Here is a 27,385-nt window from a genome sequence, read left to right on the forward strand (position 1 = left end):
AGTATATGGGTAAGTACAGTATATGGGTAAGTACAGTATATGGGTAAGTACAGTATATGGGTAAGTATATGGGTAAGTACAGTATATGGGTAAGTACAGTATATGGGTAAGTACAGTATATGGGTAAGTATATGGGTAAGTACAGTATATGGGTAAGTATATGGGTAAGTACAGTATATGGGTAAGTATATGGGTAAGTACAGTATATGGGTAAGTATATGGGTAAGTACAGTATATGGGTAAGTACAGTATATGGGTAAGTATATGGGTAAGTACAGTATATGGGTAAGTATATGGGTAAGTACAGTATATGGGTACGTACAGTATATGGGTAAGTATATGGGTAAGTACAGTATATGGGTACGTACAGTATATGGGTAAGTATATGGGTAAGTATATGGGTAAGTACAGTATATGGGTAAGTATATGGGTAAGTACAGTATATGGGTAAGTATATGGGTAAGTATATGGGTAAGTATATGGGTAAGTATATGGGTAAGTACAGTATATGGGTAAGTACAGTATATGGGTAAGTATATGGGTAAGTACAGTATATGGGTAAGTATATGGGTACGTATATGGGTAAGTACAGTATATGGGTAAGTACAGTATATGGGTAAGTATATGGGTAAGTACAGTATATGGGTAAGTATATGGGTAAGTACAGTATATGGGTAAGTATATGAGTAAGTACAGTATATGGGTAAGTATATGGGTAAGTACAGTATATGGGTACGTATATGGGTAAGTACAGTATATGGGTAAGTATATGAGTAAGTACAGTATATGGGTAAGTATATGGGTAAGTACAGTATATGGGTAAGTACAGTATATGGGTAAGTATATGGGTAAGTACAGTATATGGGTAAGTATATGGGTAAGTACAGTATATGGGTAAGTATATGGGTAAGTACAGTATATGGGTAAGTATATGGGTAAGTATATGGGTAAGTACAGTATATGGGTAAGTATATGGGTAAGTATATGGGTACGTATATGGGTAAGTACAGTATATGGGTACGTATATGGGTAAGTACAGTATATGGGTAAGTATATGGGTAAGTATATGGGTAAGTACAGTATATGGGTAAGTACAGTATATGGGTACGTATATGGGTAAGTACAGTATATGGGTAAGTATATGGGTAAGTACAGTATATGGGTAAGTATATGGGTAAGTATATGGGTAAGTACAGTATATGGGTAAGTATATGGGTACGTATATGGGTAAGTACAGTATATGGGTACGTATATGGGTAAGTACAGTATATGGGTAAGTATATGGGTAAGTATATGGGTAAGTACAGTATATGGGTAAGTACAGTATATGGGTACGTATATGGGTAAGTACAGTATATGGGTAAGTATATGGGTAAGTACAGTATATGGGTAAGTATATGGGTAAGTACAGTATATGGGTAAGTACAGTATATGGGTAAGTACAGTATATGGGTAAGTATATGGGTAAGTACAGTATATGGGTAAGTATATGGGTAAGTACAGTATATGGGTAAGTATATGGGTAAGTACAGTATATGGGTAAGTATATGGGTAAGTATATGGGTACGTATATGGGTAAGTACAGTATATGGGTACGTATATGGGTAAGTACAGTATATGGGTAAGTATATGGGTAAGTACAGTATATGGGTAAGTATATGGGTAAGTACAGTATATGGGTAAGTATATGGGTAAGTACAGTATATGGGTAAGTATATGGGTAAGTATATGGGTACGTATATGGGTAAGTACAGTATATGGGTACGTATATGGGTAAGTACAGTATATGGGTAAGTATATGGGTAAGTATATGGGTAAGTACAGTATATGGGTACGTATATGGGTAAGTACAGTATATGGGTAAGTATATGGGTAAGTACAGTATATGGGTAAGTATATGGGTAAGTATATGGGTAAGTACAGTATATGGGTAAGTATATGGGTAAGTATATGGGTACGTATATGGGTAAGTACAGTATATGGGTACGTATATGGGTAAGTACAGTATATGGGTAAGTATATGGGTAAGTATATGGGTAAGTACAGTATATGGGTAAGTACAGTATATGGGTACGTATATGGGTAAGTACAGTATATGGGTAAGTATATGGGTAAGTACAGTATATGGGTAAGTATATGGGTAAGTACAGTATATGGGTAAGTACAGTATATGGGTAAGTACAGTATATGGGTAAGTATATGGGTAAGTACAGTATATGGGTAAGTACAGTATATGGGTAAGTATATGGGTAAGTATATGGGTAAGTACAGTATATGGGTAAGTATATGGGTAAGTACAGTATATGGGTACGTATATGGGTAAGTACAGTATATGGGTAAGTATATGGGTAAGTATATGGGTAAGTACAGTATATGGGTAAGTACAGTACAGTACAGTACAGTAAGTACAGTATATGGGTAAGTATATGGGTAAGTATATGGGTAAGTACAGTATATGGGTAAGTACAGTATATGGGTAAGTACAGTATATGGGTAAGTATATGGGTAAGTATATGGGTAAGTACAGTATATGGGTAAGTACAGTATATGGGTAAGTACAGTATATGGGTAAGTATATGGGTAAGTATATGGGTAAGTACAGTATATGGGTAAGTACAGTATATGGGTAAGTACAGTATATGGGTAAATATATGGGTAAGTACAGTATATGGGTACGTATATGGGTAAGTACAGTATATGGGTAAGTATATGAGTAAGTACAGTATATGGGTAAGTATATGGGTAAGTACAGTATATGGGTAAGTACAGTATATGGGTAAGTACAGTATATGGGAAAGTATATGGGTAAGTACAGTATATGGGTAAGTATATGGGTAAGTACAGTATATGGGTAAGTATATGGGTAAGTACAGTATCTGGGTAAGTACAGTATATGGGTAAGTACAGTATTTGGGTAAGTATATGGGTAAGTACAGTATATGGGTAAGTACAGTATATGGGTAAGTACAGTATATGGGTAAGTATATGGGTAAATACAGTATATGGTACGTATATGGGTAAGTACAGTATATGCGTAAGTATATGGGTAAGTACAGTATATGGGTAAGTATATGGGTAAGTACAGTATATGGGTAAATATATGGGTAAGTACAGTATATGGGTAAGTACAGTATATGGGTACGTATATGGGTAAGTACAGTATATGGGTAAGTATATGGGTAAGTACAGTATATGGGTAAGTACAGTATATGGGTAAATATATGGGTAAGTACAGTATATGGGTAAATATATGGGTAAGTACAGTATATGGGTACGTATATGGGTAAGTACAGTATATGGGTACGTATATGGGTAAGTACAGTATATGGGTAAGTATATGGGTAAGTACAGTATATGGGTAAGTATATGGGTTAGTACAGTATATGGGTAAGTACAGTATATGGGTAAGTACAGTATATGGGTAAGTATATGGGTAAGTACAGTATATGGGTAAGTATATGGGTAAGTACAGTATATGGGTAAGTATATGGGTAAGTATATGGGTAAGTACAGTGTATGGGTAAGTACAGTATATGGGTAAGTATATGGGTAAGTACAGTATATGGGTAAGTATATGGGTAAGTACAGTGTATGAGTAAGTACAGTATATGGGTAAGTATATGGGTAAGTACAGTATATGGGTAAGTATATGGGTAAGTATATGGGTAAGTACAGTGTATGGGTAAGTACAGTATATGGGTACGTATATGGGTAAGTACAGTATATGGGTAAGTATATGGGTAAGTACAGTATATGGGTAAGTATATGGGTAAGTACAGTATATGGGTAAGTACAGTATATGGGTAAGTATATGGGTAAGTACAGTATATGGGTAAGTATATGGGTAAGTACAGTATATGGGTAAGTATATGGGTAAGTATATGGGTAAGTACAGTGTATGGGTAAGTCCAGTATATGGGTAAGTACAGTATATGGGTAAGTATATGGGTAAGTACAGTATATGGGTAAGTATATGGGTAAGTACAGTGTATGGGTAAGTACAGTATATGGGTAAGTATATGGGTAAGTACAGTATATGGGTAAGTATATGGGTAAGTATATGGGTAAGTATATGGGTAAGTACAGTGTATGGGTAAGTACAGTATATGGGTAAGTACAGTATATGGGTAAGTATATGGGTAAGTATATGGGTAAGTACAGTGTATGGGTAAGTACAGTATATGGGTAAGTATATGGGTAAGTACAGTTATGGGTAAGTACAGTATATGGGTAAGTACAGTATATGGGTAAGTATATGGGTAAGTACAGTGTATGGGTAAGTACAGTATATGGGTAAGTACCAGTATATGGGTACGTACAGTATATGGGTAAGTACAGTATATGGGTAAGTATATGGGTAAGTACAGTATATGGGTACGTACAGTATATGGGTAAGTACAGTATATGGGTAAGTATATGGGTAAGTACAGTATATAAGTACAGTATGTAAGTACAGTATATGGGTAAGTACAGTATATGGGGTATATGGGTAAGTACAGTATATGGGTAAGTACAGTATATGGGTAAGTATATGGGTAAGTACAGTATATGGGTAAGTATATGGGTAAGTACAGTATATGGGTAAGTACAGTATATGGGTAAGTACAGTATATGGGTAAGTACAGTATATGGGTAAGTATATGGGTAAGTACAGTATATGGGTAAGTACAGTATATGGGTAAGTATATGGAAAGGAGAGAGAGAAAGGATCGGGCTGGGTGGATAGAAGAAAATTAATGGAGTTCTAATAATGGAGGAAGAAGATGGTAGAAAACTGAGGCTGGAGAGAGTGTGTGAGGGGCAGAATGGGGAATAGGGGGGGGCACTGAGGGGAATTTGGGCAGAAAGGAATGAGGATTAGAGGGAGGGGGCAAATGGAGCAAAGGGTCTCCCCAAACTGAGAGAGGAAAGTGAGGGAAGGTGAGAAATAGAATGAAGGGAAGGAGTGACTGGGGGGGGGTGAGAAGATCAAGGGTGTCCCCAGAGCCCAGAGGGGGTAAATGGGGAGGAAAGAGATGGGGGGGGTAGAACAGAACAGGACACACAGTATCATGGGATGGAGCGATTATTGTCAGAGGGAAAGAGACATTGGGGGGGCAGGAACAGGGGGCAATAGGCAGGGGTGGGAGGGGCAGATAATTCAGGGCAGAAGGAGGAATAGGGGAGAATCGGGTGGGACAGAGTTAGCGACAGACGCAGACAGAAACATAAATGCGACTGAGTGGGAAAGGACTGAGTGCGGGCTGGGAATCAGATTGGGTAATAGCTATGGATGGGAGGGGCAAAGGCAGAATTGGGCGGGATAAAGTTGGGACTGGGGGGGGTTTCATTTCGGAGGGCGGGGCTGATGAGAGATAATGAGAAGCAGGGGGCGGGGTAGAGCTGATAGTGGGTGGGACAGAGATAGGGAAGTAACAGGGCTGGGCGGGACTCGGGTAGGATTGGCAGGTACTCAGGGGAGCATGGGAGGAGCTAAGCTGGGGTTTGGGAGGGATACGGAGAGTATTGGGAGGGACAGAGCAGGGATGGGAGGAGCTGAGCTGATGTGGGAGGGATAGAGCAGGGATGGGAGGGATAAAGCAGGGATGGGAGGGGCTGTGGGTGGGTGGAGCTGAGCTGTGGGTGGAGCTGAGCTTGGGCTGGGAGGGAAAGGCTGAGGAGGGAAGGGGGGTAGAAGTCCGGGGGACGCAGGGAGAGGAGCAGCAGAGAGAGAGCTCCGGGCTGGAGGCCATACATCCCTGTGTTACCCGCCCCTCCCTACTCACCTGCCCGGGATCTGTCCGTGGTGCTGAGCGGCCGGGCCTGTAGCGCAGAGCAGCCCGGGCATCTCCGGCCCAGAGAGACTCAGGCACCGGGGGCTGGGGGCAAGGGCACCGTCTGGGGGCGCCGCTACCGTGTCAGGAAAGCTCCGGGGCTGTGTGAGGCACAGGCCGGGGCAGCTGCACCCAAACTGCCACCCACTGGGGCCTGGCAGGAACTGTCATCTACCAACTGCCCCCCTCTTCCCAATGGGGATCTACCGGCCCCATAACTGACTCTGCTGCTCATACAGAGACCCCCCCCCCCGGGCCGAGGAACCGTCTCCGAGCCCAATCGGCATCTGGCTAGTGACAAGGACAAGTCCCAGGCAAGGAAATCACTAAACTGAGCCCCTTTTTCCATAGAGACCCCCCTCAAGGTTGGACGGAAACCCCAAGCGCTTCGTTGGGACCCTCATTGACACTCAAGGGGAAACTCCAAGCCCACAGCATGGACTTTCCTACCAACAAGAAGACCACCAGGTAAAGGAAAAACTTCAAGCCCCCCATTTGGGGATCATTTCACCGACAAGGGCCCCCCAGGAAAGACAATCACCCACCTGGGAGACCCCCCAGCTGGGCACCAAGGGCAAGATCACAGCTCTGGTTGTCTTTTCATCTTCTAGGAGCTCCAAGGTCCTCACTGGAGACACCCAGGTCTTCATATCCAAAGAGACCCTTTGGGGGAACTATAAAAGGTAATCCACCCTTCTATTTCTCCTGCTTATAAAAAGATATATAAAGGGGAAGCAAGCCCTCAAGTTCTCCAGGAGATACCCCCATTCGTAGACCAACGCTACAAACCTTTCCATTTCTGAAACCATCAAGGGTTTAGCAACTTTCCTGGGCACGATTAAAGGTCAACCACCACGTTCTATGGATACTTCCAAGTGAACATGGACCTCTGGTGAACAAGGTCACCTCTCAAAGATCGACTTAGATGCCACCACCTCCCTGTGGATATTAGCACCCATCACCGCCCAACTTTATCACCCACCTGGAGTCAATTTTTACATTTATCCAAACAGAGTTGCCTTCACCCAACTGTGTACAATAAATCGGAGATGATTGACATCCCTCCTGGTGCCTCCTAACTGGATTTAAGGCTGACAGCAGATACTTTGAATAAGGTATGAGGGGTAAATAACCACAGGGTGGGGGCTGTCAGCAAAAGGGGCTGCCAACCTGTTTTATATGCTCAGCCGGAAGCCTTTCGGTGGTGCTTGCAAGCCGTGTAAGGTGTAGGAGATAAATTCCCTCTTGTCAACCTTCATATTAAATGCTTTGGAACCCAGCTGGGTCCTCTGACTTAGCAGTAAGTTGGTATCAAGAGGAAAACAGGTGCGATTATGCCAGCAAATCGCTCCGTATACAATCAATGATTCAGCCTTGGGAGTGGGGTATTTAACAACCTGCAGTAGAAATGTCCAAGTTAGGGTCCAAGAGTGGTGGGATGGTGTCCGGGTTTTGGGGCATTGTGGTTACGTGTCCGACAGGCGTTTTTATTGGGATCCGCACTCTGTGTTGATGGATATGGAGCTATAGCTTCCATGATATATAGATATTTGGTTCCCCGTTAATATCTGGGGGGGGGTTGAGGGGCTGTGGAATAATTGTGAAGAACGTTCATGGAACGATGTGAAGGTTAAACAGATATGAAAAAGCAAACAAGTGAAATTGTCTCCATGCATTGGTTCTCCCCATGCTGTGCCTTGATACTCCCCCCCCCCCCCCCCCCCCCGTGGGTCCGGCCATCTCTAGGTTGTTAGATTCTCATTGCAGAGATAGATGAAGCAACGAGCGAGTAAATCCCCAAGGATCTCCCAGTCTGTGTAACTAAGTGTAGGAGAAACTTGAGCATGGACGGATAAGTTTCCAATGACGGTTGGCTCGGTGACTGAAGTGCTAAGAATGATTGTGTCCAAAAAGGTCCTCTTGGACGGCATCGTTGGTTGCCCCTCATGGGGACTATGGGGCTCGTAGGGACGAGTTTCTCTTTGTCAGGGGACCCAGTTAAGTCTGGGAGTCAGCGTTGTGACCCCAGCATTGGCTCAGAATTAATGATGTGCCTTATTTCAGAACCCATGGAGACCCACCATGAACAACATGTGGACCCAGTTAAGTCTCAGAGTCATTTAATGATGTGCCTTATTTCAGTTACTATTGAAACCCACAGAGGTCCACCATGAACAACACGTGGACCCCGTTTTGGTTCCCAACCCATAGGATAGAACCACGTTGCTAATGGTTTTCTTTACTATCTCTGGACAGGTGGACCTCAATGGGCCAGTGTAGCAATTTAGTATGTAACCATGTATCCTAATATGAAATACACATATTAGAACTTTATGGTGGGTCATCATCAGTTCAGAACTTTATGGTGGGTCATCTGTGGGTCTGTTTGGTTATGGCAACACGGTCTATTCATTTTGTGTCAGTTGTCTACCCTTGGGGCCTTGGTTTGGCAAAGGGGCAGGTACCTTTTTGGGCACCCGTTGTGAGGCTGAATCGTTAGGGTAGGGTTTCTTCAGCTTTTTCTCAGGATTGTGGACCCCCCCCCCCCAGCATTGTATTGACTATTCAAGCAGGACATTTAACCATAAGGAGACCCAACCTGTTGGAACCACTACTTGATGGTGGCACCATGTAATATGTTGGACATTTCTATTGTTCTACATTCCCATTGCTGCCTGTGGGCTGTTACTGTAGTTCTTTGGCTGTCAAGGGTTGCTGGGAGTTGTAGTCCAAAATGTTATATAACCTGTATTAAATGACAAAAGGGAAATAAAATGTGATGTAGAGTATGTAACTTAGTATGGAACTTAAAGGGCAACTAGAACCCCTAATTAATTGGGGTAATTGTATTTATTCTGCAGAAGGAAAAATTGGTGGGTAATTTATTGCTGTACCTGGGGGGGGGTATTTGGGGTAACCTAGAGCCAAGGGAAGGAGCACAGTAGCTTTGTTCCCCTTTAAAAACTATCATTACATATGATTGGTTAGAGAACAACCAAGGGTCCCAATGGCCAACCCCAAGGCAGTCGTCCCTTCTTCCCGGGATAGGGAATTCTGGTTGGGAAAATCAGCCAAAGCAACTATTGTTAAATATAATTATTACTCAAATTAGAAGTCTCTATTCTGTGGGCCCCCCAACCGCTCCTTGGCTCTCCCTTGTCTTGTACTCCCGGAGTGATGTAGAAGTGAAATATACTGCCCCCTGGCGGCAGCTTCCTGACCCTGCAACTCAGAATGTGGCAACTGAAAGGTGTAATTGTGTGTGCACCCTGTTTTACCTTCCCACTGCTACTATAGGCACCATCTCTCCCTACTATACCTGCTATCCCACAGCCCCAGTCCCTTCCCAGAGGCTATTATCCCCCCACTGCTACTATAGGCACCATCTCTCCCTACTATACCTGCTATCCCACAGCCCAGTCCCTTCCCAGAGGCTATTATCCCCCCACTGCTACTATAGGCACCATCTCTCCCTACTATACCTGCTATCCCACAGCCCCAGTCCCTTCCCAGAGGCTATTATCCCCCCACTGCTACTATAGGCACCATCTCTCCCTACTATACCTGCTATCCCACAGCCCCAGTCCCTTCCCAGAGGCTATTATCCCCCCACTGCTACTATAGGCACCATCTCTCCCTACTATACCTGCTATCCCACAGCCCCAGTCCCTTCCCAGAGGCTATTATCCCCCCACTGCTACTATAGGCACCATCTCTCCCTACTATACCTGCTATCCCACAGCCCCAGTCCCTTCCCAGAGGCTATTATCCCCCCACTGCTACTATAGGCACCATCTCTCCCTACTATACCTGCTATCCCACAGCCCCAGTCCCTTCCCAGAGGCTATTATCCCCCCACTGCTACTATAGGCACCATCTCTCCCTACTATACCTGCTATCCCACAGCCCCAGTCCCTTCCCAGAGGCTATTATCCCCCCCACTGTTACTATAGGCACCATCTCTCCCTACTATACCTGCTATCCCACAGCCCCAGTCCCTTCCCAGAGGCTATTATCCCCCCACTGCTACTATAGGCACCATCTCTCCCTACTATACCCGCTATCCCACAGCCCCAGTCCCTTCCCAGAGGCTATTATCCCCCACTGCTACTATAGGCACCATCTCTCCCTACTATACCCGCTATCCCACAGCCCCAGTCCCTTCCCAGAGGCTATTATCCCCCCACTGCTACTATAGGCACCATCTCTCCCTACTATACCTGCTATCCCACAGCCCCAGTCCCTTCCCAGAGGCTATTATCCCCCCACTGTTACTATAGGCACCATCTCTCCCTACTATACCTGCTATCCCACAGCCCCAGTCCCTTCCCAGAGGCTATTATCCCCCCACTGCTACTATAGGCACCATCTCTCCCTACTATACCTGCTATCCCACAGCCCCAGTCCCTTCCCAGAGGCTATTATCCCCCCACTGCTACTATAGGCACCATCTCTCCCTACTATACCTGCTATCCCACAGCCACAGTCCCTTCCCAGAGGCTATTATCCCCCTACTGCTACTATAGGCACCATCTCTCCCTACTATACCTGCTATCCCACAGCCCCAGTCCCTTCCCAGAGGCTATTATCCCCCCACTGCTACTATAGGCACCATCTCTCCCTACTATACCTGCTATCCCACAGCCCCAGTCCCTTCCCAGAGGCTATTATCCCCCTACTGCTACTATAGGCACCATCTCTCCCTACTATACCTGCTATCCCACAGCCCCAGTCCCTTCCCAGAGGCTATTATCCCCCCCACTGCTACTATAGGCACCATCTCTCCCTACTATACCTGCTATCCCACAGCCCCAGTCCCTTCCCAGAGGCTATTATCCCCCACTGCTACTATAGGCACCATCTCTCCCTACTATACCTGCTATCCCACAGCCCCAGTCCCTTCCCAGAGGCTATTATCCCCCCACTGCTACTATAGGCACCATCTCTCCCTACTATACCTGCTATCCCACAGCCCCAGTCCCTTCCCAGAGGCTATTATCCCCCCACTGCTACTATAGGCACCATCTCTCCCTACTATACCTGCTATCCCACAGCCCCAGTCCCTTCCCAGAGGCTATTATCCCCCACTGCTACTATAGGCACCATCTCTCCCTACTATACCCGCTATCCCACAGCCCCAGTCCCTTCCCAGAGGCTATTATCCCCCACTGCTACTATAGGCACCATCTCTCCCTACTATACCTGCTATCCCACAGCCCCAGTCCCTTCCCAGAGGCTATTATCCCCCCACTGCTACTATAGGCACCATCTCTCCCTACTATACCTGCTATCCCACAGCCCCAGTCCCTTCCCAGAGGCTACACTTGCTGCTAGTATCAATAGCTGAATTCTCAGACAATATATTTTCGCTGGGTTACTTTGCCTTTAGCTGCTGCTGTGCAGGGATATATATGGGACCCAGGGCAATCGACCGTAGAACAAGGCTGACTGGGATCTTTGCTAATAAGAAAATCATAGAAAGAAACAGTACAACGTTGATGGGTCTTTTAGAGATGAATAATATTGAAGGTTCAAGGAGACCAGAATTTGTAATTTCCCCGAATTGACTGTTGGCTGTGAAAATGCGTCGGGGCCACGTCATGTCTTGGTTCTGCGGTTCTATTAGTCTAATTGCCTGCGTAGGGACCACAGCGGAAGGACAGAGGTTAATTAGCTGTAAGGATTATTATAGGCCGTTCGTTATGAACACCTTCCCCTGTTTGACAGCTCAATCCACTCCGCACTTATATTTAAGGATCAGAGGAAAAAAAAATAACAATTTGAAATTTCAGTTATAGGCTACCTGCAATGATAGCCTAGAACACAGCACAAGGTGCCCATAGACACACCATGGGTTTGGCCCACAATGCACCTTGCCACTGGGAGTGGAGGCTACTAACTTTCCTCTAGATTAGTGCAGCCAAACCAGCAGGTAGATAGTCGTTCTGTAGGTGTCAGACTCTATTAATTAAACAAGGAAGGTCACTTACTGGCTGAGCTGAAAACCACTTGGCGCAATTTATCAACTGAGCCCGAAGCGTCTGTTTGTCTCCCTTTGGAATGTCACCCGTTGTGACTCAGTGCCTGCCGGAGGGATTCCGTCCCACGTGGAACGGCTTGTTCTCGACTATCATCCCCCTCTCATTCCTGAAGCAGCCAAGTTACAGAGACGGGGCTTTATATTAAAGGGCAAGTAAACGTTTGCAGCAAAGTGATGCTAAATACCTATGTATACTGGGCTTTTGGCCAGTAATTGGAGGTGATCAAGGGCACTGAGATGCCCCCCCGTGGCATTGTAATTGAGTTACAAGCGTTGCATTTGCAGCAGTGCTGTTTTCCAAGGATTTGGCCAGATGGTTTTCTTTGCTGTTTGTTTTCACTCCATGCTCCATCTAGTGGCAGAAGGAAGAATCTATGGTTATGATATATATATATACTGTATATATGTGTATATATATATATATATATATATATAGTAGAAAGAGTGCCGCACACACAGGGACTTGATACAAAAGAAAAAGTGGTTTTATTGAAAAAATTCCAACGTTTCGAGCACAATCTGTGCTCTTCCTCAGGGACAAAACCCATATATATATATATGAAGTTATATATATATATATATATATATATATATATATACAGGTATGGGACCTGTTATCCAGAATGCTCGGGATCTGGGGTTCTCTGGATATGGAATTTGAATCTCTATATCTTAACATAAAATAAACCCAATTATAATTATATCTTAGTTGGGATCAAGTACAGGTACTGTTTTATTATTACAGAGAAAAGGGAATCATTTAACCATTAAATAAACCCAATAGGGCTGTTCTGCCCCCAATAAGGGGTAATTATATCTTAGTTGGGATCAAGTACAGGTACTGTTTTATTATTACAGAGAAAAGGGAATCATTTAACCATTAAATAAACCCAATAGGGCTGTTCTGCCCCAATAAGGGGTAATTATATCTTAGTTGGGATCAAGTATAGGTACTGTTTTATTATTACAGAGAAAAGGGAATCATTTAACCATTAAATAAACCCAATAGGGCTGTTCTGCCCCCAATAAGGGGTAATTATATCTTAGTTGGGATCAAGTACAGGTACTGTTTTATTATTACAGAGAAAAGGGAATCATTTAACCATTAAATAAACCCAATAGGGCTGTTCTGCCCCCAATAAGGGGTAATTATATCTTAGTTGGGATCAAGTACAGGTACTGTTTTATTATTACAGAGAAAAGGGAATCATTTAACCATGAAATAAACCCAATAGGGCTGTTCTGCCCCAATAAGGGGTAATTATATCTTAGTTGGGATCAAGTATAGGTACTGTTTTATTATTACAGAGAAAAGGGAATCATTTAACCATTAAATAAACCCAATAGGGCTGTTCTGCCCCAATAAGGGGTAATTATATCTTAGTTGGGATCAAGTACAGGTACTGTTTTATTATTACAGAGAAAAGGGAATCATTTAACCATGAAATAAACCCAATAGGGCTGTTCTGCCCCAATAAGGGGTAATTATATCTTAGTTGGGATCAAGTACAGGTACTGTTTTATTATTACAGAGAAAAGGGAATCATTTAACCATTAAATAAACTCAAGGGATCCCATACCTGTATATATAGTCATTTACCAACCGGATTTTTATCGCTAAAGCTCACAGAAAAAAGTAAAAATTATAGTTATAGTAAATCTGCCCCTTAGTTGCCCTTTAGGCAATCAGTCGGCACTTGGTTGAAGCCGCGTGGCCCCATCTCCTTTGCCACAAGCCAATGGCCGACAGTCAGTCCTGGTCACTTTAATCATTCCGTGCGCATCACTTAGTGCCGGCGTAATCATCTTTTATTCCCTCCCGTGATTAATGCTGGGAAGCCATTTAGGCCCATTTCCGAGTAACTGCGTCTTGCCCCCCCCCCCGCCCCGCCGTGTCGGCCGCAGCCCAAGCACTCTATCTCTCCATTCTATGGCGGAATTGATTAGCTGCTGGATAAAATCTCTGCTGCTGAAATATGTGTGCAAATTGGGGAGATAATCACGCGGAATCGAGGAACCGTCTCTTTAAATAAGTCATCAAGCAAACGCGGCGATTTTCTGCCTTTCTTTTCTCTTTATGCCGGAAAAAGGGGTATTTTAGAGCGAAAAGCGAAAATGCCCAGGTATGTTGGGTCCAGTAACAACCCAGTTACGGGGTGGTTTGCCTTTGGGTTTAGTATGTTGTAGAAAGGCCTAGCAACTTTTCAATTGGTCTTTGTTTTTTATTTGTTATAGTATTTGCATTATTCCCTCTCTTCTTCTGCCTCCTTCCAGCTTTTAAATGGGGGTCACTGACCCCGGCAGCCAGGGTCGGATTGGGCCACTGGGAAACGGGAAAAATACCTGGTGGGCCTTGGCGGCCCAGACCCGATCCTATTGCCGCTTCCTCTGTCCTCCTCAACGCGTTTCACATATGTGCGTTCAGGCGAGGATGTCGGACAGGGGCCTCTGTGTCGGGGGGGGTTAGGGGTCCGTGGTGGCAGGGGACCCTGCATGGGGGGGGTTAGGGATGCGCGGTGGCAGGGGCCCCTGCGTGGGGGGGAGTTATTGATGCGCGGTGGCAGGGGCCCCTACATGGGGGGGGTTAGGGGTGCGCGGTGGCAGGGGCCCCTGCGTGGGGGAGAGTTAGGGGTGCGTGGTGGCAGGGGCCCCTGCGTGGGGGGGGTTAGGGGTGCGCGGTGGCAGGGGCCCCTACATGGGGGGGTTAGGGGTGCGCGGTGGCAGGGGCCCCTACATGGGGGGGGTTAGGGGTGCGCGGTGGCAGGGGCCCCTGCGTGGGGGAGAGTTAGGGGTGCGTGGTGGCAGGGGACCCTGTGTGGGGGGGTTAGGGGTGCGTGGTGGCAGGGAACCCTGCGTGGGGGGGTTAGGGGTGCGTGGTGGCAGGGGACCCTGCGTGGGGGGGTTAGGGGTGGTGGCAGGGGACCCTGCGTGGGGGGTTAGGGGTACGTGGTGGCAGGGGACCCTGCATGGGGGGGTTAGGGGTTCGTGGTGGCAGGGGACCCTGCGTGGGGGGGTTAGGGGTGGGTGGTGGCAGGGGCACCTGCGTAGGGGGGTTAGGGGTTCGTGGTGGCAGGGGACCCTGCGTGGGGGGGTTAGGGGTGGGTGGTGGCAGGGGCACCTGCGTGGGGGGGTTAGGGGTACGTAGTGGCAGGGGACCCTGCATGGGGGGGTTAGGGGTGGGTGGTGGCAGGGGCACCTGCGTAGGGGGGTTAGGGGTTCGTGGTGGCAGGGGACCCTGCGTGGGGGGGTTAGGGGTGCGTGGTGGCAGGGGCACCTGCGGAGTACACGGCCGGAAGGAGGCACTTTGGAGGGGTGCGGGGCCCCTGGGGCGGGGACCCAGTCCAAACAAAAATCTATTGCTCTGTGAGGCTCTCATTGTTTCATTGTTACTGGTAGCTAGGTTAATTTGGACCCTAGCGACCAGATAGCTGCCGGAATTCCAGACTGGAGAGCTGCTGAACAAAAAGCGAAATGATTCAAAAACAAAATAAAAAATTAAGACCAATTGCAAATTGTTTCAGAATCGCACTCTCTACGTTATACGAAAGGTTAATTTAAAGATGAAGTACCCCTTTAAAGTGGAATGAAGGAACAGTTCCAGGGCCGGATTATTACCTCCCCGATGGCACTGGCTTGTTGGACCTCTCCGGTAATGGATTTTCTTTTCGAGGGCCCCATTGTGGTGGTTACGGGGGGCCGCAGTGCTCCCTTCCGACCAGACTGTGGGGTTTGTGATTGTTCCCTACCCCCCTTGTTGCTCCCCCCTTTAATACTGGACACGTATAAAACCAAATCATACATTAGTAGGCAGTTGCACGCCGCAGACTGCACTGATTTTTGTGCTGCCATTTACGCTTGCAGCCAATCACAGCCTTTGATTGACAATTTTAAAGGGACAAATGATAAGCAGTGAACGGGGAAGGCCCTGCTTGATCGTCTAAAGGGACCAGATATGTCAATTCACCCTGATTTGCCCCCCTCTCCCCCAGTTACCCATAGCAACAGCCCCGTCACATAGAACTAGCTGTCATCATTAAAAAAGCATTAGAGCACACCCCAAAATCCTTGGGGGTGTGGCATGAGCGGAACAGGGGAGTGTAGGTCAGCAGAATGGGCGTGGCTTGGGTAGACCAGGGGCGTGCCTAAGATAAACTGCCCCAAACTGTCCCAATGAGTGGACTAAGAAAAGGGTGGGGCTAGTAGGAATTGGGTGGGGTTTGGATCATCTGGGACATGGATCTGTATAATTGGGTGTGGCATGTGTCTATTGGGGTGTGGCCAGGTGGAAATGGAGGTATAACTGGAAGCCTTATATAATATATATATATATAATATATATTATATTATATATATATATATATATATATATATATATATATATATATAGTTATAGCTAGTAGTAATTGGGTGGGGCTTGGTTAACCTGGGACATGGATCTGTATTATTGGGTGTGGCATGTGTCTATTGGGGTGTGGCCAGGTGGAACTGAAGGTATAACTGGAAGCCTTATATAATATATATATATATAATATATATATAAATATTATATTATATATATATATATATCATATATATAAATATATTTATTATAGGGGCGATCATACGTCGCCGTCTTTTTTATTGCTTTTCTGTGCGCAGGTATAGTTGCCCTTTAAAGCCGGAGCCGTTTCTGTGCGTTGGGCTTATTATGAATGTGTTTTGCTATTTCTCTTCCCGTTCATTTCCCACGTGATTATTTCGGATACACGAAGCAATTTGTTGTCTTTGAGCAGAAACGGACGCAATCGGCATGTTAAATACGAGCAAAGCGAGAAGCCGCCGGTGATGGAGTCGGAGCATTAAGGGAGCCGGGGGGTCATGTAAATGTAGTTGTACTACAGCTCCCTGCACAAACTGGGGGGGTTGGGGGGAAATTAATGATTCCTTTGGCCCTAAGCTTTGGCCCCTAAGCTGTACCCCAGCTGTACCCCTTTATTCCAGCACTGAACCCCCTTGGAATTAAGGGCCTGGGATGACCCCTCTTGTTTAAATCTCATTGGCTACGTTAGGTGGGGGGGGGGTCCCGTTCACCATAGGGGGGGCCTTCAGTCTCAAGTAGTCAAGGGCCGAGGCTTAACCTACAGTAGGCGGGGTTTGGGCAGGCCACCTACAAATAGGGGTGTGGCCAGAAATCACTATTTCCTTTTAAAGGGGACCTGTCACCACGACATAAAAAGCAGGGTGGGAAAAATCCCGGGGGGGGGGGCCCCGGTGGCCCAGGCCCGACCCTTGCCGGCGCCCAAACGTTCCTCCCCTGACACATTAAATTTACTCACGTTCTGGGGAGGACATTGGGTGGGGGACCCTCCGGGGGGGGTTACGGGGCGCGGCCGGTGGGGCACCCCCCAGTCCGGCCCTGATTAAACATGAAACCCATATTCTTTTTTCAATTAAATCATCGATACTTGTTATAAATGTATTTAAAAATCTGAGCTGTCAATCATATATTGCCTGCCCCGCCTCTATGCCGAAGGCATAGAGGCGGGGCAGGCAATATATGATTGACAGCTCAGATTTTTAATTACTATTACTTTCACTTTCCATTCAGCACTTCCTAGATATCACCTAGATGGCAAATGCATAAGATTTCAGGGTGATACAAAGCTTTGCCTTAATAACAATGTATACAAAATGGCGCCGGCCTTCTGGCTGTGACTGTCAACTCCAACACTGAAGGATCATTTCTTAGGGTGACAGGTCCCCCTTTAAACCTGTAACCCCCAAATCCGTGGGCCCTTCCAGCTAAGTAGTAATGAACCCTACGAGTCCTGTTGTGCCATTGGCCCGATAGTTGCACTGCTAATGCCCGACTCATGACTGATATGGGCCCTCGGGGGCCCATAGATGCCCACTGCTTGGCTACCCAGAAGGCAGTGCAGGCAGCAGCAGGCAGCTAAATGACTGCTTATTAACCCCGCGCGTCAAGGTGTTGCCGATGTGAAATCAAAGCATAAAAGCCATTAGTCAGAACTCTCATCCCCTCTAATTGATATTTGATTATTATCCCCGGCCCCGGCCATGTAAGATTGTAATAAAGCGCGGAGCGAGTAATGGCAGCCCCCCTGCCGTTCCCCTTTGTCATTTACATTCAATTGTCGGTAATATCTGGAGTGTAATGTCTCTGCCTAACGAGCTGCGGTCCCTTATGATGTCACCGGAGCGCACGTTGATTCCAATTACCGCTCCTTTCATTTAATTGACAGGTGGAGAAGGGAAGAAAGCAATCAGCCCCGGGGCCCTGCAGCGAGGATGGCAAAGCGGCGGGAATGCTCTGGGCACAGCGGGGCCGGGATAGAAATGTGCTGCTCCGGCCACTGGGGCCCCGGCTGTGCTAAATCATCTGCACCGCGCCATTATGGCCCAATGATACCTCCTCCGCAGCCCTGGGGTTCGACCTTCACGCTACATTAGGGGCAGTGGGGGGGACTGGGGGGTATTTATGGCCAGAGCATTCCCTTTTCTCTGTAATAATAATAATGTAACAGTACCTGTACTTGATCCCAACTAAGATATAATTACCCCTTATTGGGGCAGAACAGCCCTATTGGGTTTATTTCATGGTTAAATGATTCCCTTTTCTCTGTAATAATAAAACAGTACCTGTACTTGATCCCAACTAAGATATAATTACCCCTTATTGGGCCAGAACAGCCCTATTGGGTTTATTTAATGGTTAAATGATTCCCTTTTCTCTGTAATAATAAAACAGTACCTGTACTTGATCCCAACTAAGATATAATTACCCCTTATTGGGGGCAGAACAGCCCTATTGGGTTTATTTCATGGTTAAATGATTCCCTTTTCTCTGTAATAATAAAACAGTACCTGTACTTGATCCCAACTAAGATATAATTACCCCTTATTGGGGGCAGAACAGCCCTATTGGGTTTATTTAATGGTTAAATGATTCCCTTTTCTCTGTAATAATAAAACAGTACCTGTACTTGATCCCAACTAAGATATAATTACCCCTTATTGGGGCAGAACAGCCCTATTGGGTTTATTTCATGGTTAAATGAGCATATAGTACAGGAAATGGTGTCCTTAGCATTAATAGTAAACCACCCCTCTAGGCTATACAGTATATACTACAGGATATTGTGCCCCCAGCATCATCTATAACTCCCCAACGGGGTAGAGGGGAGGTAAGTAATGAGCAGGCAGTAGTGCAACGAGGGCCCAGACTAGGATTGGGCAGATAGAAAAGTTATGTGCCTATTGCCCCCCCACCCTCGCACCCTAGGCTTATGCCTCTTCTACCCCAACTTCTGACCCCCAGGCAGCATATAGCGCAGGAAATTGTTGCCAGAGCATTACCTTAAAAACCCCCGGGAAGTGTATACTACAGGATAATATGCCCAAGGCATTATATATAATATTATAACCCTCCAATCCTGTCCTGTATAGCAGGGTTTAGTTTCCCTTTATGGGTGAGTTGGGGGGATTATGGGTGGGGCTTTGTCATAATGACATTCAATGGGCCCCCATTCTTGTTGCCATGGCCCCAACCCACGGAGGGACTGTGAGCTATGGGCTAATAATAGGGGGCCCTGGGTGGTCCCAATGGTGCAAGTTCCATAGTTGGGATCCAAAGAACCATTAGGAAACGAGACCACACCCATTTTAAATGAAAAAGCAAACCTCTGATTGGTTGCTATGGGGGGAATAGAGGGTCCGATAGGTGCTTATGTTCAGTGTATGTGTCCCAATGGTTTGGATGTGGGTGGGGCCTAATATTATTACTGACCCAGCTCCTTTAGCCAATGAATAAAGAGTGGGCACTCTAATGTGATTGGTCCTTGGGATACCTGTGCGTTCCTTCTGGATAGCGAATGGGAAGGCCAAATACATCCCCGGCGCTGTTCCCGCCCCTGCCCAGCAGTCACTATAGGAGGAAAGTGATATTTAATTCCCCTATAAATAAAAGTAATCGCCGTGGGAAACGCAGACTTTTGTGTTGGTAAATGATACCCGCTCAAGGTCGTTTTTACGCAATTTTTAATTAACGCGGGGAATAAGCGTTCGTTATAGATTTATGAAGCGACTGTCTGAGTCTCCCACAAATAATAATTAGCCATTTGCTTATGGTAAGTAGGCAGCGTACGCCTGTCGCCACGGCGACGAGAATAACTAATGGGAGGCGCCGAGAATAGAAAGGAGCGTCGCAGTCACAAAATGGCAACTGAGCCGCGGGGGGAGAACAGCGAATAGCGATCGCTATCTGGGGCCCCCATAGCTGGCTTTGGTTTAGTCATTGGCTTGTGGGCTGAACCCTGCCCACCTGAATAAGAAAGATACCATAAAACTATGGCACATGGGGATTCCCCTGTACTAAGCACAATTCAGCAGGAACAGCCCCCTAAGTTTGCCCATAGCCTGTACAGAGAGATACCATAAAACTATGGCACATAGGGATTCCCCTGTACTAAGCACAATTCAGCAGGAACAGCCCCCTAAGTTTGCTCATAGCCTGTACAGAGAGATACCATAAAACTATGGCACATAGGGATTCCCCTGTACTAAGCACAATTCAGCAGGAACAGCCCCCTAAGTTTGCTCATAGCCGGTACAGAGAGATACCATAAAACTATGGCACATAGGGATTCCCCTGTACTAAGCACAATTCAGCAGGAACAGCCCCCTAAGTTTGCTCATAGCCTGTACAGAGACATACCATAAAACTATGGCACATAGGGATTCCCCTGTACTAAGCACAATTCAGCAGGAACAGCCCCCTAAGTTTGCTCATAGCCTGTACAGAGAGATACCATAAATATATGGCACATAGGGATCCCCCTGTACTAAGCACAATTCAGCAGGAACAGCTCCCTAAGTTTGCTCATAGCCTGTACAGAGAGATACCATAAATATATGGCACATAGGGATTCCCCTGTACTAAGCACAATTCAGCAGGAACAGCCCCCTAAGTTTGCCCATAGCCTGTACAGAGAGATACCATAAAACTATGGCACATAGGGATTCCCCTGTACTAAGCACAATTCAGCAGGAACAGCCCCCTAAGTTTGCCCATAGCCTGTACAGAGAGATACCATAAAACTATGGCACATAGGGATTCCCCTGTACTAAGCACAATTCAGCAGGAACAGCCCCCTAAGTTTGCTCATAGCCTGTACAGAGAGATACCATAAAACTATGGCACGTAGGGATTCCCCTGTACTAAGCACAATTCAGCAGGAACAGCCCCCTAAGTTTGCCCATAGCCTGTACAGATAGCAGGACATATTTATGGTGTTACAGAGGGTGAATACAAATTAGAACGGTGCCTAAAAATAAATTCAGACTATATTTATAGAACTGGGAGAGGAGTGGATCCCATTGCTCTGTGTCAGTTAATCTGTTTCTGGCAGATGATGGATAATTCCAGTCTCGGCCGGAGTATTACAGAGATACCCATGTCTTCATGGAAGCAGAGTTTGTTCATCCTTTTATTTTCTCTTGTTCTGAATCTTGAAACAATGCAACATGAGGCTGTAGTTCTCCCATAGGTTGTCAGCTGGCTTCTGCTACATTGTTTCAGGAGTCAGAACCAGTAACGCAGAGAATATAAACAGATACTTCTGTCTGTCATTTAGTGCTGTATGGAGATTGTACATCATTCCCATCAGCCCCTGCCCCAGTGAGCTTACAATCTAAGGTCCCTGTCCCATTCCCATCAGTCCCTGCCCCAGTGAGCTTACAATCTAAGGTCCCTGTCCCATTCCCATCAGTCCCTGCCCCAGTGAGCTTACAATCTAAGGTCCCTGTCCCATTCCCATCAGTCCCTGCCCCAGTGAGCTTACAATCTAAGGTCCCTATCACATTCCCATCAGCCCCTGCCCCAGTGAGCTTACAATCTAAGGTCCCTATCACATTCCCATCAGCCCCTGCCCCAGTGAGCTTACAATCTAAGGTCCCTATCCCATTCCCATCAGTCCCTGCCCCAGTGAGCTTACAATCTAAGGTCCCTATCACATTCCCATCAGTCCCTGCCCCAGTGAGCTTACAATCTAAGGTCCCTATCACATTCCCATCAGCCCCTGCCCCAGTGAGCTTACAATCTAAGGTCCCTATCCCATTCCCATCAGCCCCTGCCCCAGTGAGCTTACAATCTAAGGTCCCTATCCCATTCCCATCAGTCCCTGCCCCAGTGAGCTTACAATCTAAGGTCCCTATCCCATTCCCATCAGCCCCTGCCCCAGTGAGCTTACAATCTAAGGTCCCTATCCCATTCCCATCAGTCCCTGCCCCAGTGAGCTTACAATCTAAGGTCCCTATCACATTCCCATCAGTCCCTGCTCCAGTGAGCTTACAATCTAAGGCCCCTATCCCATTCCCATCAGCCCCTGCCCCAGTGAGCTTACAATCTAAGGCCCCTATCCCATTACCATCAGCCCCTGCCCCAGTGAGCTTACAATCTAAGGTCCCTATCCCATTCCCATCAGTCCCTGCCCCAGTGAGCTTACAATCTAAGGTCCCTATCCCATTCCCATCAGCCCCTGCCCCAGTGAGCTTACAATCTAAGGTCCCTATCCCATTCCCATCAGTCCCTGCCCCAGTGAGCTTACAATCTAAGGTCCCTATCACATTCCCATCAGTCCCTGCTCCAGTGAGCTTACAATCTAAGGCCCCTATCCCATTCCCATCAGCCCCTGCCCCAGTGAGCTTACAATCTAAGGCCCCTATCCCATTACCATCAGCCCCTGCCCCAGTGAGCTTACAATCTAAGGTCCCTATCCCATTCCCATCAGCCCCTGCCCCAGTGAGCTTACAATCTAAGGTCCCTATCCCATTCCCATCAGCCCCTGCCCCAGTGAGCTTACAATCTAAGGTCCCTATCCCATTCCCATCAGTCCCTGCCCCAGTGAGCTTACAATCTAAGGTCCCTATCCCATTCCCATCAGTCCCTGCCCCAGTGAGCTTACAATCTAAGGTCCCTATCCCATTCCCATCAGTCCCTGCCCCAGTGAGCTTACAATCTAAGGTCCCTATCCCATTCCCATCAGTCCCTGCCCCAGTGAGCTTACAATCTAAGGTCCCTATCACATTCCCATCAGTCCCTGCCCCAGTGAGCTTACAATCTAAGGTCCCTATCACATTCCCATCAGTCCCTGCCCCAGTGAGCTTACAATCTAAGGTCCCTATCACATTCCCATCAGTCCCTGCCCCAGTGAGCTGTATGTATATAGAGTGTAGTAGATACAGATAGTAAATGGGTTAGGGCCTGGGAACGGCAGAGGATACATTATTTTATTCCCGAAGCTTTTCTGGCGGTTCTGTTGGTTCCAACACCACACGCTAAGTACCAGCCTTTATCTCAGTCGGCGCAACATCGTCCCTACAGCAGTAATTAGCAAAGCTATAAAAAATCCATTTCATTTTGCCGCGACCTTTCCGTGCCTCATTGTTACTGTACTTATGGCTCCTCCGAGCGTGCGATCCCGCCAAATCCCGCCACCGCCTATTATGTGTTATAGGCCTGAATAATACGTGCGCTGCCGCTTTAATCAGCTGCGATTCATTCATAACAATAGCGCGGTATTTAGTTTGTTACTGAATCAGGCACTTCATCTCCATATACATTACCCACGCATTCATAGGGGCGCAGAGGCGGCCTGGTAACTGAGGTATTAAAGGGTAAATAGCACTAAACAAAATGCAAAGTCACTTTAATGCATTGGGGCTTATTCTGATATGCCTTGCAGGGATCATATGCAGTTTGCCTCCAAACCTCCACTAAAAACAAGGTTAGGGGCTGTTCCTGCTGAATTGTGCTTAGTACAGGGGAATCCCTATGTGCCATAGTTTTATGGTATCTCTCTGTACAGGCTATGGGCAAACTTAGGGGGCTGTTCCTGCTGAATTGTGCTTAGTACAGGGGAATCCCTATGTGCCATAGTTTTATGGTATCTCTCTGTACAGGCTATGAGCAAACATAGGGGGCTGTTCCTGCTGAATTGTGCTTAGTACTGGGGAATCCCTATGTGCCATAGTTTTATGGTATCTCTCTGTACAGGCTATGAGCAAACTTAGGGGGCTGTTCCTGCTGAATTGTGCTTAGTACAGGGGAATCCCTATGTGCCATAGTTTTATGGTATCTCTCTGTACAGGCTATGAGCAAACTTAGGGGGCTGTTCCTGCTGAATTGTGCTTAGTACAGGGAATCCCTATGTGCCATAGTTTTATGGTATCTCTCTGTACAGGCTATGAGCAAACTTAGGGGGCTGTTCCTGCTGAATTGTGCTTAGTACAGGGGAATCCCTATGTGCCATAGTTTTATGGTATCTCTCTGTACAGGCTATGAGCAAACTTAGGGGGCTGTTCCTGCTGAATTGTGCTTAGTACAGGGGAATCCCTATGTGCCATAGTTTTATGGTATCTCTCTGTACAGGCTATGGGCAAACTTAGTTGCTTGAAATTATATTTTTCTTCCATTAGGAAACATTTTATCATTAGTTATACAGTCGGTTTCCAGTTGTTTGCTTCATCTCCCCTTTAAACCATCAGACGCGCTGCTGCCTCCATTGTTTCTCAGGCGACGCTGGGTTTGAGCGAGTGCGTCCCCACATCCCAGGGATATCAGCCTGTAATCATCACCCTGTGAGTTACAGCCACATCTGTCCTGTTGATTGGAAGCACTGACAAGTGGAATAAGCCCCCCCGGGAGCAGAGACTGATGGGACTTTGCAGCCTGTGGTTTATAATATAAAAATGAAAACACAGCGTTGGGCGAAATTCCTCTTTGAAGAATTATTTCAGACAGACGTCACTCCATTCATGTGATGTGCCAGGCTGCTGCGCCCTCTTCTAGTCTTAGGGGGCTGTTCCTGCTGAATTGTGCTTAGTACAGGGGAATCCCTATGCTGCCATAGTTTTATGGTATCTCTCTGTACAGGCTATGAGCAAACTTAGGGGGCTGTTCCTGCTGAATTGTGCTTAGTACAGGGGAATCCCTATGTGCCATAGTTTTATGGTATCTCTCTGTACAGGCTATGAGCAAACTTAGGGGGCTGTTCCTGCTGAATTGTGCTTAGTACAGGGGAATCCCTATTTTCCATAGTTTTATGGTAACTGAGTTGCTGAGAAACATGACCATCAGATGACTGGGTGTTGTTGGGACCCATGACCATCAGATGACTGGGTGTTGTTGGGACACATGACCATCAGAATATGGTGTTATTGGGATACATGACCATCAGAAGACTGGGTGTTGTTGGGACCCATGACCATCAGAAGACTGGGTGTTGTTGGGACACATGACCATCAGAAGACTGGGTGTTTTTGAGACCCATGACCATCAGTAGACTGGGTGTTTTTAGGACACATGACTATTAGAAGACTGGGTGTTGTTGGGACACATGACTATTAGAAGACTGGGTGTTGTTTGGACACATGACTATTAGAAGACCGGGTGTTGTTGGGTCACATGAATATTAGAAGACCGGGTGTTGTTGGGACACATGACTATTAGAAGACTGGGTGTTGTTGAGACCCATGACCATCAGAAGACTGGGTGTTGTTGGGACACAAGACTATTAGAAGACTGGGTGTTGTTGAGACCCATGACCATCAGTAGACTGGGTGTTGTTGGGACACATGACTATTAGAAGACTGGGTGTTGTTCGGACACATGACCATCAGAAGACTGGGTGTTGTTGGGACCCATGACCATCAGAAGACTGGGTGTTGTTGGGACCCATGACCATCAGAAGACTGGGTGTTATTGGGACACATGACCATCAGAAGACTGGGTGTTGTTGGGACCCATGACCATCAGAAGACTGGGTGTTGTTGAGACCCATGACCATCAGTAGACTGGGTGTTGTTTGGACACATGACTATTAGAAGACTGGGTGTTGTTGGGACACATGACTATTAGAAGACCGGGTGTTGTTTGGACACATGACTATTAGAAGACTGGGTGTTGTTGGGACCCATGACCATGAGAAGACTGGCTGTTATTGGGACACAAGACTATTAGAAGACTGGGTGTTGTTGGGACTCATGACCATCAGTAGACTGGGTGTTGTTGGGACACATGACTATTAGAAGACTGGGTGTTGTTGAGACCCATGACCATCAGTAGACTGGGTGTTGTTGGGACACATGACTATTAGAAGACTGGGTGTTGTTCGGACACATGACCATCAGAAGACTGGGTGTTGTTGGGACACATGACCATCAGAAGACTCCGCCCTGCCCAACCTCAAGGCCTGGTGCTAGGAGTGGGTAGTTATGGGTAGCATTGAGAGGGTTGGTAGAAATGGGGGTAGGTAGTGCTCGGCCAGCCCAGGGAAACACGTATCAGAAATTTAGCCATGGCTGCCAACCCAACAGTTGCCCCCGTACCCACAGGCTGTACCTGGAACGCCAACAACGACCCGTATAGGTTTTTCCTTTCATCCTAAACTACGCAATCCACTCACCGCGTTTCCTGGGAGAAATCTGCCTTTCTTTTAATTTCCGAATCCAGAAGAGGCGAGTAGAAAAGAAACAATTAGTGCGGCACTTTGTGTGATATTATTGTGCTTCCAGACATCTCCTATCCCCGCTCTTCTAACCACTCGTCTTGCCGCTCTAAGTGGAGGCCGCTTTATTAAATCTCCTCTCACTTCCCCGCTGAATCAACATAATAATTATATTGTTGATACAATTATTACTGTTTTGTTTCCAAGTGCAGAGGTGGGGGTCAGGGACACTCACGTTCCAAAGCTTTTGTCTGTCTAAAGACTGTCGCCAACAGGCCTCGGATTCCTATGCAAGGCTGAGACTGCAGGCTTAGCCACTTAGACCTTCATAGAAGCTAAAACCACCATAAGGGATATTGGGGGCCAGGGAATGTGTATTGAGCAATCCTTATTGGAGTTATATCTGTCAAACTGTTCTTTTTAGCTTACAGTAATTAGTGTAAGGGGGGCACCTTTTCTGATTTACTTTATATGGAACTTGGTCCCACCCAGTGCAAACATGGGATTGTGTTGGAAAATATAATCATTAGGACTCATGACCATCAGTAATCTGAGCGTTGTTGGTGACTAGTAGACTGGGTGCTGTTGGGATACTTGACCTTCAGTAGACTGGATGTTGTTCAGACTCAAGACAATAAGAAGACTAGACATTGTTGGGATGCATGACCATCACTAGACTTGGTTTTGTTGGGACACATGACCATCAAAAGACTGGATGTTGTTAGGACACATGACCATCACAAGACTGGGTGTTGTTGGGAGACATGACCATCACAAGACTGGGTGTTGTTGGGACACATGACCATCAAAAGACTGGATGTTGTTAGGACACATGACCATCAGAAGACTGGGTGTTGTTGGGAGACATGACCATCAGAAGACTGGGTGTTGTTGGGAGACATGACCATCAGAAGACTGGGTGTTGTTGGGAGACATGACCATCAGAAGACTGGGTGTTGTTGGGACCCATGACCATCAGAAGACTGAGTGTTTTTGGGACTCATGGCCATCAGAAGTTTGGATTTTGT

The 27,385-nt window shown here is 46.4% G+C and overlaps 1 protein-coding gene across 1 annotated transcript in view; it reads left to right on the forward strand.

Moving 5' to 3' along the window:
* Nucleotides 1-5,671: 5,671 nt before the first annotated feature.
* The window catches only part of large1 (LARGE xylosyl- and glucuronyltransferase 1), a 235,160-nt gene continuing 213,446 nt past the window's right edge, over nt 5,672-27,385 (forward strand). The window contains exon 1 of the mRNA XM_031898555.1: nt 5,672-6,928. The gene's annotated coding sequence lies outside the window, so the exon portion shown is untranslated. The remainder of the gene's footprint in view (nt 6,929-27,385) is intronic.

The sequence above is a fragment of the Xenopus tropicalis genome, chromosome 3 (assembly GCF_000004195.4).
Source record: "Xenopus tropicalis strain Nigerian chromosome 3, UCB_Xtro_10.0, whole genome shotgun sequence".
Lineage (NCBI taxonomy): Eukaryota > Metazoa > Chordata > Amphibia > Anura > Pipidae > Xenopus > Xenopus tropicalis.